Source organism: Callithrix jacchus, chromosome 20 (genome assembly GCF_049354715.1).
Source record: "Callithrix jacchus isolate 240 chromosome 20, calJac240_pri, whole genome shotgun sequence".
Taxonomy (NCBI): Eukaryota; Metazoa; Chordata; class Mammalia; order Primates; family Cebidae; genus Callithrix; species Callithrix jacchus.
The window spans coordinates 45,185,819-45,199,275 of NC_133521.1; the positions used below are offsets into that span (position 1 = coordinate 45,185,819).

Sequence of the window (13,457 nt, forward strand, 5' to 3'; positions counted from 1 at the left end):
TGTCCAGCCCTGTATAGGAGAGTTGGGCAAACTCTGTGCTACGTGCTTAGCAGGACAGAGAAGGAGAAACCCGTGGGAGCCTCTCTTCCCCCAACCTAAATTTCTTAAGATTTAAAATTAAAGGCACTTTCATGTAGTGGCCTATTCTTGAAGTGGCTCCGAAAAGGATTCCTCGTTCGGGAAGGCGGACGGCGTGAGACTGTGGAGGTGAGAGTAAGAATCGTAGGGCCCAGGTCTGAATTCTAAGCATATACTTCCCAATCTGTGTGCATTCCCTGCATGAACTATTTAATTTAAATTTTTAAAAAGAGGAAGAAAATAGCCATCTCCATGGTTTTTCCTTCTCATTGCTCCAATTCCATAACAACAAACCCTCCAGCAAGCCTCAATTTATTCAAATTCCTGAGCTGGGTTTGGAGGGGCGGGAGGCAGAAATCCCGTCCCCCAGATTGGATCGTGCTGTCACCAGAATGGGCTTGGTATTTTTTTCCAGTGAGTGCCTTGGTTTGCATGAGGACAGTCGATGGTGTCACGCCCACGCTGGGCGTGGCGGAGGAGAGGACTCCGTGGGGAGCTGAGGGACGGCCCACTTCCTTGAAGCCTGAACTCACAAAGAGGCATCAATGAGCCTCTCCCGAGCAACCAACCACCTGCCCACAGCCGGCAGGAATCAGTCCTGGCAGGTGAGTGCTTGAATTTCCCTGGGCTGCTCTAACAAACACCACAGCGGGGGGCTTAAGCTACGGGAACCATTCTTTCACTCTGGAGGCTGCGATGAAGGTGTGGGTGAGGCTGGTTCCTTCCCAGGGCGGCGAGGGGGCCCCTGGTCCAGGCCGTGCTCCTTCCCTCTGTTTCTTCACATCGTCTCACTTCGAGGCATGTCTGTGTCCAAATTTCCCCTTTTTATGAAGATCCTGGTCATACTGGATTGCAGCCCGCCCTAATGACTTCATTTTAACTTATTAGTTATTTATGTCATGAGATGGAGTCTCACTCTGTCGCCCAGGCTGGAGTGCAGTGGCGAGATCTTGGCTCACTGCAACTTCCACCCCACAGGTTCAAGCAATTCTCTTGCCTCAGCCTCCTGAGTAGCTGGGATTACAGGCGTGCACCACCACGCTCAGCTAATTTTTGTATTTTTAGTAGAGACAGGGTTTCACTGTGTTGGCCAGGCTGGTCTCAAACCCCTGACCTCATGATCCGCCCGCCTCTGCTTCCCAAAGTGCTGGGATTACAGGTGTGAGCCACTGCCTCTGGCCCTATAACCTCATTTTAATTTGATCACCAAATAAAGTCACATTCGGAGGTACAGGGGGTTATGACTTGGGGGAGTTCAATGATGGTTCCCCCTTGTCAGGGAGTGCACAGCAGGCTGCTTGGGCTGATGACAGAGCTGGGTACAGAAAGCTTTGGTGGGGTGACCTAGACCGTGAGTGCAAGCAACAGTGTGAGTGATCCTGGCCCCCACCCTCATGACCACAGGACCCCAACTCTTTCTCCAATCCCAGCCTTCTGGACTCCGCGTCACCGTGGGCATCTGTGGGGCAGGCAGCCTGGGAGGGGCAGGTGGACACAGTGATTCATGCCGCCTTCCCCGGTACACAGCGCGCCCTGGGAGGAATGGCTGTCATTGCAGTTGAACCCATGCAAGGAAGCCACTAGCATCTCATATTCCTGGGTAAGAGCAGGTATCCTCTCCCACTCATCCACTGGGGGGGTCTTGTGGCCTCCCAGCTGAATGAGGGGCTCACCCCTCCCACCCCTCAGTGAGGCGCAGACCGCACCTGAACGATTCTTTCCTCCACACCCTGGCACCAGCTACCCCTCCTCAGCTTTTAAAGTACTTTAAAAATCATTTATCAAGAAACAGTACTGATCAGGCCAGGCATAGTAGCCCACACCTGTAATCCCAGCACTTTGGGAGGCCAAGGCGAGTGGATTACTTGAGCCCAGGAGTTGGAGGCCAGCCCGGGCAACATGGAGAGACCTCATCTCTAAAAAATAAAAAATAATTAGCTGGAATTATAAATTTAAAATTTGCTCCCAGTGACTCAGGAGGCTGAGGCAGGAGGATGGCTTGAGCCAGGACGTTTCAGTGAGCTGTGATTGTGCCACTGCACTCCAGCCTGGGCAACAGTAAGACCTTGTCTCAAAAATAGGCTGGGTGCAGTGGCTCATGCCTGTAATCCCAGCACTTTGGGAGACTGAGACAGGTGGCTCATTTAAGGGCAGGAGTTTGAGACCAGCCTGGCCAACATGGTGAAACCCTCTCTCTACCAAAAATATTTTAAAAATTAGCTAGATGTGATGGTGAACACCTGTAATCCCAGCTACTTGGGAGGCTGAGGCAAGAGAATTGCTTGAACCATGGAGGTGGCAGTTGCAGTGAGCCGACATTGTGCCATTGCACTCCAGCCTGGGCGACAGAGCAAGACTCGATCTCAAAAAAATTAATAAAATAAATAAATAAGTACATGAAAAACATTAATCAGAATTTCTTTTCTTTTCTTTTTTTTTTTTTTTAGACAGAGTCTTGCTCTGTTGCCCAGCCTGGAGTGCCGTGGCATGATCTTGGCTCACTGCAACATCTGCCTCCTGGGTTCAAGCCATTCTCCTTCCTGCCTCAGCCTCCTGAGTAGCTGGGATTACAGGTGTAAGCCACTGTGCCTGGTCAGAATTTCTTGTGTTCCACATTTCACAGACATTTTCACAAAATGCCCTTAGAAGCCCCATGAGGAAGGCCGTGTAGGGAGAATGCTCAGAGACGGGAAGTCGCCTGTCCAAGGTCACACAGCTGAGACCTAAACGGGGTACTGATACCTGAGCCCTGGATATCCGCAGGGCTTGACATCCTTCAAGCACATGTGCACAGAGACAGCTGTCAGCAGGGATGCTCCCTGGAGGAAGGATGGCTCGCCTGGCATATGCTTCAGAAAAGTCAGGGGGAGGTAGAATAGGGGGTGGAGGAGAGAAGATGGCTTCCAGGTGGAAGCTGGTGATGGGCCCCAGGTAGGCACCCCAGATAGCACCCTAGGTGAGCACGAGGGGTTCATTATACTCTGCCTTCTTAGATAGGTGCGTATTTGTCATTTTCCATGTAAATGGGTTTTTTCCAGTGATCTTGAGTAAGTATATGAGATAGCCTTAAATGTAAGGCCAAGTTTCCCTCCATCCCCCAAACATATGCTTTACAACAGAGGGTGTGGTGGACGTGGTGTGGCTAACACAAGACTGGCCATGCAGGAGAATCGCTTAAACCTGGGAGGAGGAGGTTGCAGTGAACCCCAGCCTGGGCAACAAGAGGGAAGCTCTGTTTCAAAAAAAAAAAAAAAAAAAAAAAAAAAAGACAGGCCATTATGGAGGTTCAGTGGTGGGTACATGGGTGTTTTGTTGTTGTTATTGTTGTTTTGAGATGGAGTCTTGCTCTGTTGCCCAGGCTGGAGTACAATGGCACAATCTCAGCTCACTGCAATCTCCACCTCCCAGGTTCAAGTGATTCTCCTATGTCAGCCTCTCAAGTTGCTAGAATTACAGGCACACACCACCATGTTGGGCTGATTTTTGTATTTTTAGTAGAGACGGGATTTCACCCTGTTGGCCAGGCTGTTCTTGAACTCCTGGACTCCAGCGATCCACCCGCCTCAGGCTCCCAAAGTGCTGGAGTTACTGGCATGCGCCGCCATGCCTAGCTGTGGGTGTTTGTTATGTTATTCACCCTACCCTTTTATGGGCTTGCAAATCTCCAAAATAGAAATGAAATAATAATAAGAACAAACTGTATCAGTTTAGAAAGAAAGTCATCTAACCATTGAGTCTTCACAGGTTAGTCTTTTAATGATTTCTCTTTGCACAGCCAAGTACTGTCTGGGAAGACACCTTGTTTTGAAACAACCTCAACTGAGAAACTCTTAGAGGAAAACTGAGGGAAACAACAACAAAGGAGGGAAAAACAACAACAACAAAAAACCCACAGATTCAGTAGCTCTTCCTGAGGGCGGACCTCCCAAGTGCAGACACTGCCTTTTAAACATGTCTTTAAAAAGAAACACTGGGCTGGGCACGGTGGCTCACGCCTGCAACCCCAGCACTTTGGAGGGGCTGAGGCAGGAGGATCACTGAGCCCAGGTGTTTGAGACCAGCCTGAGCAACGTAGCAAGACCTTGTCTCTACAAAAAAACAGAAATAGCCGGGCATGGTGACGAGCGGCGGTCGTCCTAGCTACTCGGGAGATGAAGCCAGAGAATCACTCGAGCCTAGGAGATCAGGGCTACAGGAAATCGTGATTGCACCACTGCACTCCAGCCTGGGTGACAGAGTGAGACCTTATCTTGAAAAAAAAAAAAAAGAAAAGAAAAAGAAACATTGGTTGTAAGGAGTGGAACCCAACCCTACAAGTCAAAAGGGGTGGGAGTGGGGGTGCAGAATGAAACCTGTTGTGATTTTTTTTTTTTGAGGTGTAGTCTTACTCTGTCACCCAGGCTGGAGTGCAGTGGCATGATTTCAGCTCACTGCAACCTCTGCCTCCCACCTCAGCCTCCTGAGTAGCTGGAACTACAGGTGTGCACGACCATGCCTGGCTAGTTTTTGTATTTTTTAATAGACACGGTGTTTCACCATGTTGGCCAGGCTGGTCTCACAATCCTGAGCTCAAGTGATCCACCCACCTCTGCTTCCGGAAGTGCTGGGATCACAGGCGTGAGCCCCCGTGCCTGGCAGAGAGTCGTGTCTTGATAAAATGAACCTCAACAGCGCCCAGGGTGTATTAAAATCTCAGAGAACTCAGAAGTGAAGAGAAGATGGTGTGTTTTGGAAAACAGAGTTAGAAGACTCAAGAAGTAGTTCCTGAAGATGAGGACGGTGATGTTGACGCGGGTGATGGAGGCGAGTGAAGGGACTTGAGTGAGAAGCAGAAGAAGCACATCTTCCAAATTCATGCACTGCATGAGGGTGAGGAACCGCTGTACCATCAACCCAGACATTTACGAGACGTGGCGCCGTGATTTTGTTCTCTACACAAATTCTAGTTGGGTGTGCGGGTGGTCTTCCATGAGGTGACTCAGGGCCCAGGCCCTTTCCCTGTGGTGGCTTCACCATCCCCTAGGCACCAGGGTCTCGGGAGGATTCCTGGCATCCAGCCAGCAGATGGTGAAGACTTGGGAAGGATGGGTGTGGGGAGTTTCCAAGGCCAGGCGTGCCCACCATTATGTCCCAGTCTCACTGGACAGACTGTCATGTGACCGTCCTGGCTGCAAGGGAGGCTGGGAAATGGAGACAACCTGCGTTGTCAGGAGTATGGGAAGCAATCTGATGAACAACCGGCTAGTCTCCACCCTACACCCTATCTTATCTCACTTTCGATTTCAAAATGCATTTCTGATTTAATGAATGAATTACGTTGTGTGAGCACTCTTGTGACTTTTCCGTCCATGGTCAAATCATTTACATGTTCAAGATGGATGGAGAGCATGTAGAGGATCCAGTTGGATGTTGACCTGTATTTATGGTTCCCTCGTACGTAGGGCAAGTGCTAGTTCTTGGTTTGGAAAGAGGTTTGCACTAGATTCAGTGAAAAGAGCAAGTTGAAGAACAGTTCACAGTTAGAGTCCCTACTGTCACCTGAAGAGCTCACAGTTAGAGTCCCTACTGTCACCTGAAGAGCTCACAGTTAGAGTCCCTACTGTCACCTGAAGAGCTCACAGTTAGAGTCCCTACTGTCACCTGAAGAGCTCACAGTTAGAGTCCCTACTGTCACCTGAAGAGCTCACCGTTAGAGTTCCTACTGTCACCTGAAGAGCTCACCATTACAGAGTCCCTACTGTCACCTGAAGAGCTCACCGTTACAGAGTCCCTACTGTCACCTGAAGAGCTCACAGTTACAGAGTCCCTACTGTCACCTGAAGAGCTCACAGTTACAGAGTCCCTACTGTCACCTGAAGAGCTCACAGTTAGAGTCCCTACTGTCACCTGAAGAGCTCACAGTTAGAGTCCCTAATGTCACCTGAAGAGCTCACCGTTAGAGTCCCTACTGTCACCTGAAGAGCTCACGGTTACAGAGTCCCTACTGTCACCTGAAGAGCTCACGGTTACAGAGTCCCTACTGTCACCTGAAGAGCTCACGGTTACAGAGTCCCTATTGTCACCTGAAGAGCTCACCGTTAGAGTTCCTACTGTCACCTGAAGAGCTCACCATTACAGAGTCCCTACTGTCACCTGAAGAGCTCACCATTACAGAGTCCCTACTGTCACCTGAAGAGCTCACCATTACAGAGTCCCTACTGTCACCTGAAGAGCTCACAGTTAGAGTCCCTATTGTCACCTGAAGAGCTCACCGTTAGAGTTCCTACTGTCACCTGAAGAGCTCACCATTACAGAGTCCCTACTGTCACCTGAAGAGCTCACCGTTACAGAGTCCCTACTGTCACCTGAAGAGCTCACAGTTACAGAGTCCCTACTGTCACCTGAAGAGCTCACAGTTACAGAGTCCCTACTGTCACCTGAAGAGCTCACAGTTAGAGTCCCTACTGTCACCTGAAGAGCTCACCATTACAGAGTCCCTACTGTCACCTGAAGAGCTCACAGTTACAGAGTCCCTACTGTCACCTGAAGAGCTCACCGTTACAGAGTCCCTATTGTCACCTGAAGAGTTCACAGTTAGAGTCCCTACTGTCACCTGAAGAGCTCACAGTTAGAGTCCCTACTGTCACCTGAAGAGCTCACGGTTACAGAGTCCCTACTGTCACCTGAAGAGCTCACCGTTACAGAGTCCCTATTGTCACCTGAAGAGTTCACAGTTAGAGTCCCTACTGTCACCTGAAGAGCTCACAGTTAGAGTCCCTACTGTCACCTGAAGAGCTCACGGTTACAGAGTCCCTACTGTCACCTGAAGAGCTCACCATTACAGAGTCCCTATTGTCACCTGAAGAGTTCACAGTTAGAGTCCCTACTGTCACCTGAAGAGCTCACAGTTAGAGTCCCTACTGTCACCTGAAGAGCTCACGGTTACAGAGTCCCTACTGTCACCTGAAGAGCTCACAGTTAGAGTTCCTACTGTCACCTGAAGAGCTCACAGTTAGAGTCCCTACTGTCACCTGAAGAGCTCACAGTTAGAGTCCCTACTGTCACCTGAAGAGCTCACGGTTACAGAGTCCCTACTGTCACCTGAAGAGCTCACCATTACAGAGTCCCTATTGTCACCTGAAGAGTTCACAGTTAGAGTCCCTACTGTCACCTGAAGAGCTCACAGTTAGAGTCCCTACTGTCACCTGAAGAGCTCACGGTTACAGAGTCCCTACTGTCACCTGAAGAGCTCACAGTTAGAGTTCCTACTGTCACCTGAAGAGCTCACAGTTAGAGTTCCTACTGTCACCTGAAGAGCTCACAGTTAAAGTTCCTACTGTCACCTGAAGAGCTCACCGTTACAGAGTCCCTACTGTCACCTGAAGAGCTCACCGTTACAGAGTCCCTACTGTCACCTGAAGAGCTCACCGTTACAGAGTCCCTACTGTCACCTGAAGAGCTCACGGTTACAGAGTCCCTACTGTCACCTGAAGAGCTCACGGTTACAGAGTCCCTACTGTCACCTGAAGAGCTCACAGTTAGAGTTCCTACTGTCACCTGAAGAGCTCACAGTTAAAGTTCCTACTGTCACCTGAAGAGCTCACCGTTAGAGTTCCTACTGTCACCTGAAGAGCTCACCGTTACAGAGTCCCTACTGTTACCTGAAGAGCTCACAGTTACAGAGTCCCTACTGTCACCTGCACATCAACAGCTTGGGAGGTGAGTGGCTTGGCTGGAGGGTTCAGGGTGGGACCCCCACAGTGTGGCTTCAGCATTTATTACCTCCTGTGAAAACACAGGAGGTAGAAGATGAGTTTATCTTTCTTAGAAAAAATAATGTGTGTAGATGTGTGGCAAAATGTATATAAGGAAACAACCCAGAATATTAATACTGGCAATGCCTTGAGAATAGAAAGGGGAAAAATTTTAATAAAATAGTAAATATTTTATTGCCCATTCATACGGAAAAGTGCACAAATTGTGAATGTCCAGCTTGATGAATTTTCACAAATGAAACTCCCATGTGTAATCAGCACCTGATTAAGCCATAGAACATTCCAGACCCCCTTCCAGGCCCTCACTCCTCTCCCCGGGGTGGCCAGTCTGGCTCCGAATGCCCCAGGCTAGTTTCCACGGTTGCGGCCTCTGAGTCATGGTGAACGGAGCCTCCCAGGGTCCGGCCTCTTGCACTCAGACTCACGCTGTGAGAGTCACCCCGCTGTGTATGGAGTAGAGGCGAAGGGGTGCATTCCCTTGCTGTATAGTGGAGCAGAGACATTTCAGCCTTTCTTTATGATACTTTGTATTTCTCATTCCTCCAAGGTGGAGAGATATTGCTTGTACAAGGAAACAAAGTTTCAAAAATTAAATGGAGATAAAAACCATGTTGATTTCAAAGGAGAATTCTGACAGCAAAATCCCAGGGCGGTCTTTGTTCTCTGGTCCTGGAGGAACTGCAAAACATATCATTCTGGCCTTGGCCAGCCTGTCTGTCCACAGTGTCACCGCAGGCGGTCTCCTCTTGGGTCCCATCGTCCAACTTCAGCAGGCAGATGCGGCCAGATGTCCAGGAGCCAGGCGGGACACAGCCCAAGTCAGCTAAATATACGTGCGGGAGGCACCTCCCAGCCTGTGGGTCCCTCCTGGCCCCTTTCTTTCCCACTAAAGCCGGAGGTACAGGGAACAAAGGCAGCTGCCCCAGAAGAGCTGAGGCCAGGTGGGAGGTGCCCTGGAGAGTGGCCAAGCCCGTGAGCTGGGGCAGAGCCAGCTCTGTCAGCCATCGGCCATTGAAGAAGGCGTGCAGCTTATGCAGAGCTCGGGTGATTTGGGGGCAAATCTCCCAGCCCTTAGCTGAAACGGAAAGGGTCTGGAGGACATATGGGGTACCCCTTCCTCTCCGAGGCCAGGCTGTAGGCTGGCGTTGTAGAGCCTCCCTGTCTCCCACACCACCCACGCCCCATGAGTTTGCAGGAGCTGCCTGCCTCCTGGAGTCCTCCCTCCTGACTGTGGAATAACCACATGTGCTACATACACGCTGGTGTTCTTGCCTTCCTAGCGTGGGAAGGAGCTAGAACCAAGGGAAAGATGGCAGGCCAGAGTGTCCCTCTGCCGGGTGGCTGGGGGAAACAGTTTTGCTCACATCTCCAGGATCTGCTTTGGAGGCTCAGGGGGTGGATCCGGAGCTGGCTAGAGGGCTTTGCATCCCACCACTCGTGTGGTCTTAGGAAAACCACTTCGCCTCTGGAGTCTCAGTTCCCCCATTTGTAAAATGGGGATGATGGTAGGACCCAAATTATGGGGTTCTGAGAATTCAGTGGGTTAAAAAAAGTAAAACTCTTAGAATAATATTTGACTCATGATAAGCACTTGATAGCTATTATTAGGTGAGCAGACTCACACATGCACACACCCACTGATACATGTACACACACGCACACACCCACCGACGCATGTACACACACGCACACACCCACCGACGCATGTACACACACGCACACACCCACTGACGCATGTACACACACGCACACACCCACCGACGCATGTACACACACGCACACACCCACCGACGCATGTACACACACGCACACACCCACCGACGCACGTACACACACGCACACACCCACCGACGCACGTACACACACGCACACACCCACTGATACATGTACACACACGCACACACCCACCGACGCACGTACACACATGCACACATTCATGAATATACACACATACAGTACACACATACATATATGTACACAGTCATGCACACAGGGACAATACACACATGTATCTATACATGTATACACATGCAAGCACAAGACATATACATCTGCACATTACACATGTACACACACATACACACATGCATACACACAGAGACACACTGACACACATGTACACGAGTCACCCAGACTCTGGACCAAGGCCACCAGGGTACAGTGGGGCCCACCCTCAGGTGCCGGCCCTGCGCTTGCAGGACTCCCAGAGAGCGCCCACCTGACGTGTCGCAGCCTGGACACCTCACCTGCCTCCTGCAGCCCCCGCCCGACTGAATCTTCATAGGAGGCAGCATGGCCTGGTGCAGCCCGAGAGAATGAGCATCTCGCCATGTCTGGTGCAGTGACCTTGGGAAGGTCTCCTACTTGTTATTCATTCTCCTTATAAATTATTATTCATTCTGACTAACGGCAAAGTTGTTCCTCCCTTGGGCCAGAGGCTGACCCTGCTGTTTTAGATTGGGTTCCCTGGGCAGCCAGTTCCCTGGGAGCTGGGAGCTGGGAGCTGGGATCTGAGTAGAAAGAGTCTATCGGGAGGGATCCGAAAAGCACAGTGGGAGGGCGGGGGCACAGTGGGGAAGGAAAGGAGCCGGACCAGATGCAGCAGTGAGCAGCTGGGGCTCCATCTTGTTGTTGGGGGGCCAGGAGCGGCAGTTGTAGACAGCCCGCAAACCTTGACTCCCATTTGCTGTTGGAGGGCAGCTCCTGGGGTGTAAACTCCCAGCACTTCCAGCCTGCCCTGTGCCCTGGCTTCTGGCATGGCCCTCCTCCCAGATTCATGGGCACCATCTCTGCACACCTGTTAGCTCATACCTGGTCTTCTATTCATGTGTGAACAGATACTCACGGCAGGCCTTCATGTGCCAGACCAGGGTTCAGGGCAGCGAGGCATACATCCCTGCCTGCAGGAGGCTTACCCGCTTCATCCGGAAGTTTCCGCAAAGCCAAGAAGGATCTGAAAGCATGGGGCAAGGATGAGGAGGAGGTGAACAAAGGCCAGGCAGCACTGAGATCTGACAGACTGGTAAGAATTGGGTGTGTGGTGGGGGGAGGTAGTTCCTCAAAATTATATGAAGAATCATCCTCTGACCTAGCAGTTCTGCTCCTAGGTGTCTGCTCAAGAGAATTCAAACAGGCGCTCAGACAGATGCCATAGCAGCATTATCCACGATAGCCAGAGGCTGGACACTACCAAGGGTCTGTCACTGATGAACAGATAAACAGCGTAGTCCATGCATCCCGTGTGGAAAGGAAAGACGTTCTGAGTCCCACCGCAGCCTGGCGTGGAAACTGTGAGGCAATCATAAATATGACGGCATGTTGTGATTCCATGTACGTGAAATGTCTGCAGTAGGCAAATCCATAAACACAGAAAGCTCACGAGTGCTTGCCAGGGGTTGGGGCAGGAGTCAGGAGGGGGAGTGGCAGTGGCTGCTAACAGAGACGGGGTTCTGTTCTGGGGTCATGGGAGTGCTCTGGTGCTAGATGGATGGTGCTGCTGGTTGCAAGAACTCTGTGAATGACCCAAATGCCACTGTATTGTCCAGGTTAAAATAGGCAGGGTGGCATGGTGGCACACACCTATAGTCCCAGCTACTCGGGAGGCCAAGGCAGGAGGATCACTTCAACCCAGGAGGCCGGAAGCTGCAGTGAGCTGTGACCTCACTGCACGCCATCCTGGGTGACAGAGTGGGATGTCGTCTCTAAATTTAAAAATCAAATCAAATAAATAAAATGGTTAAAGTGATAAGTTTTGTGATGTAAAGTTTGCCTAAATAAAAAGAGTTAGCAGGGAGCAGGGGGGATTCTAGGCTGAGGGATGAGCATCACTAGGGCCTTGGGGACAGAGGCACTTCTCAGCATGTGTTGGAAATAGCTGCTCGGTGCCGCAAAAAAAAAAAAAATGAGCACTGAGACAAAGGGTTTTTCAGCAACGTGATTTTTACTTCCTGGAGGAAGGGGACCCTCACTAGCCATCGTGCCATGAGAGTACAATGAACACAGGAAAACACACAGATTTATCCCTTACGCATTTGGGGTCGTCCTTACTGCTGTGTCTGATCTCCGTTGGCTGGAGCCAGACCTCACGTTCTAAACTAAAACCCGATTGGCTAACAACTTAAAACTCTCTAAACAGGTAAAAGCAGTGGAGAGCTGGGGCATGCCTGTGAGCACGTCCAGCACAGGTATCTTGGTTAAAGTACAGGACACAGAATGTACCACGTGCCTGTAAGCACGGCGTGTCTAACAGCTACATAGCACAGGGCTTAACAAAGTTATTAGCACACTTATTCTTTAACAAGAAAGGAAACTAAGCTTTTCTACTTCCCACAGCCTGGCGCCCAGAGAAGCAGCAAGGCCTTGTACACAGAGCTGGAGGGGTGCAAGAGGGAGCCTCCCTGGCCGGTCCCTGAGCTCGCCTAAACCACAGCCTGAGATCCGGCATGCCCTACGCACTGTCTGCTTCCTGTCCTGGAATCTCTGTCATCTGGAGGTAGGTAGATGACTGATCCCATTTCACAGATGAGGGGAGGGAGGCCTGAGGCTTAGGGAGAAGGGTGGTGGGTGGGAATAGGAAACCCAGGTCTGTCTGACTCCCAAGCCCCTTAGCACGGTGGCGGGAGTTCCAAAACCCTCCTGTGGCGAGGGCTGCTGGGTTTGGTGTCAGCAGGTCAGAGTCAGGAAGAAACCTCCACCGAGGGCGGGCTCTGTGAAAACTGGGGCTGGCTCTGCTGATTCCAGAGTCAAGGCAGCAAGGGAACTGGCAGAGGACTAGAGAGAGGGCTGCCTGCCTGGAAGAGGGAGGGGGATTGCGAGAGGGAGGCTTCACTATCAGCACGTCCCTCTGCACGTGGATGTGCTGGGGTTGGCCCTGGCGTGGGCACAGCTCAGCACACTGTGACAGGGTTCATGTTGGTGGCTGCCGCCTCAGGCCCGGGGGGTGGGTTGTCACATGCCCTCTGAGGCCAGGACATGATGGGGAAGAGGTGTCTGGAGGCTGTGGGTGGTGGAACCTGCTGGGCCCACGTTCCTCTGTGTCCCCTTGCCTGGCCTCCTTGGGCCGAACAGGTTCCTCAGATATCTGCTGCCGCCTAACGCTCCCCCAGCCTCGGGGCTGAAGACAACGCATTTACCATCTCATGGTTTTTGTGCGTTGCAGAACATGGGCCTGCCTGGCTGAGCGGTGCCGGCCCAGGGATCTCACATGCCCAGAGTCAAGGCATTGGTCCGGGCTGGGGTCATGGTGGCTTCAAATGGGGCTGCAGGACCCAGTTCCAAATCGCTGGCCAACCTCAGGCCTCCGCTGGCTGTTTGCAGGAAGCCGCTGTTTCTCGCTAGCTGGGACCCCTTAGGGCACAGCACAGCACAGCAGCAGCTTTCCACAGAGAGGGAGAGAGGCTGAGGAGGCCACGGTCTTTCTGTAACCTCGTGTCGGAAGCAACATTGCTGCACGTCGGCCCTAATCTCTTGTTAGAAGCGAAGGACTAAGTCCAGCCTGCACTCAGGGGCAGGAAAGTTAAGCTGTCCTTTTGGCTGATCAGCATTGACTCAAGCGGCTCTGATCGTTCACCTGCAATGTGGCTCAGGACGCTCCTCCACCTGCAGCTACGCCGCAGCTCACACACC

At 51.5% G+C, this 13,457-nt stretch overlaps 1 long non-coding RNA gene across 1 annotated transcript in view; it reads left to right on the forward strand.

The window, feature by feature from the left end:
* The window catches only part of LOC118149725 (uncharacterized), a 52,641-nt gene extending 40,318 nt beyond the window's left edge, over window positions 1-12,323 (forward strand). The window contains exons 2-6 of the long non-coding RNA XR_013530246.1: window positions 494-683; window positions 3,854-7,776; window positions 10,670-10,854; window positions 10,940-11,162; window positions 12,165-12,323. This is a non-coding gene — a long non-coding RNA (uncharacterized LOC118149725). The remainder of the gene's footprint in view (window positions 1-493; window positions 684-3,853; window positions 7,777-10,669; window positions 10,855-10,939; window positions 11,163-12,164) is intronic.
* Window positions 12,324-13,457: the final 1,134 nt, after the last annotated feature.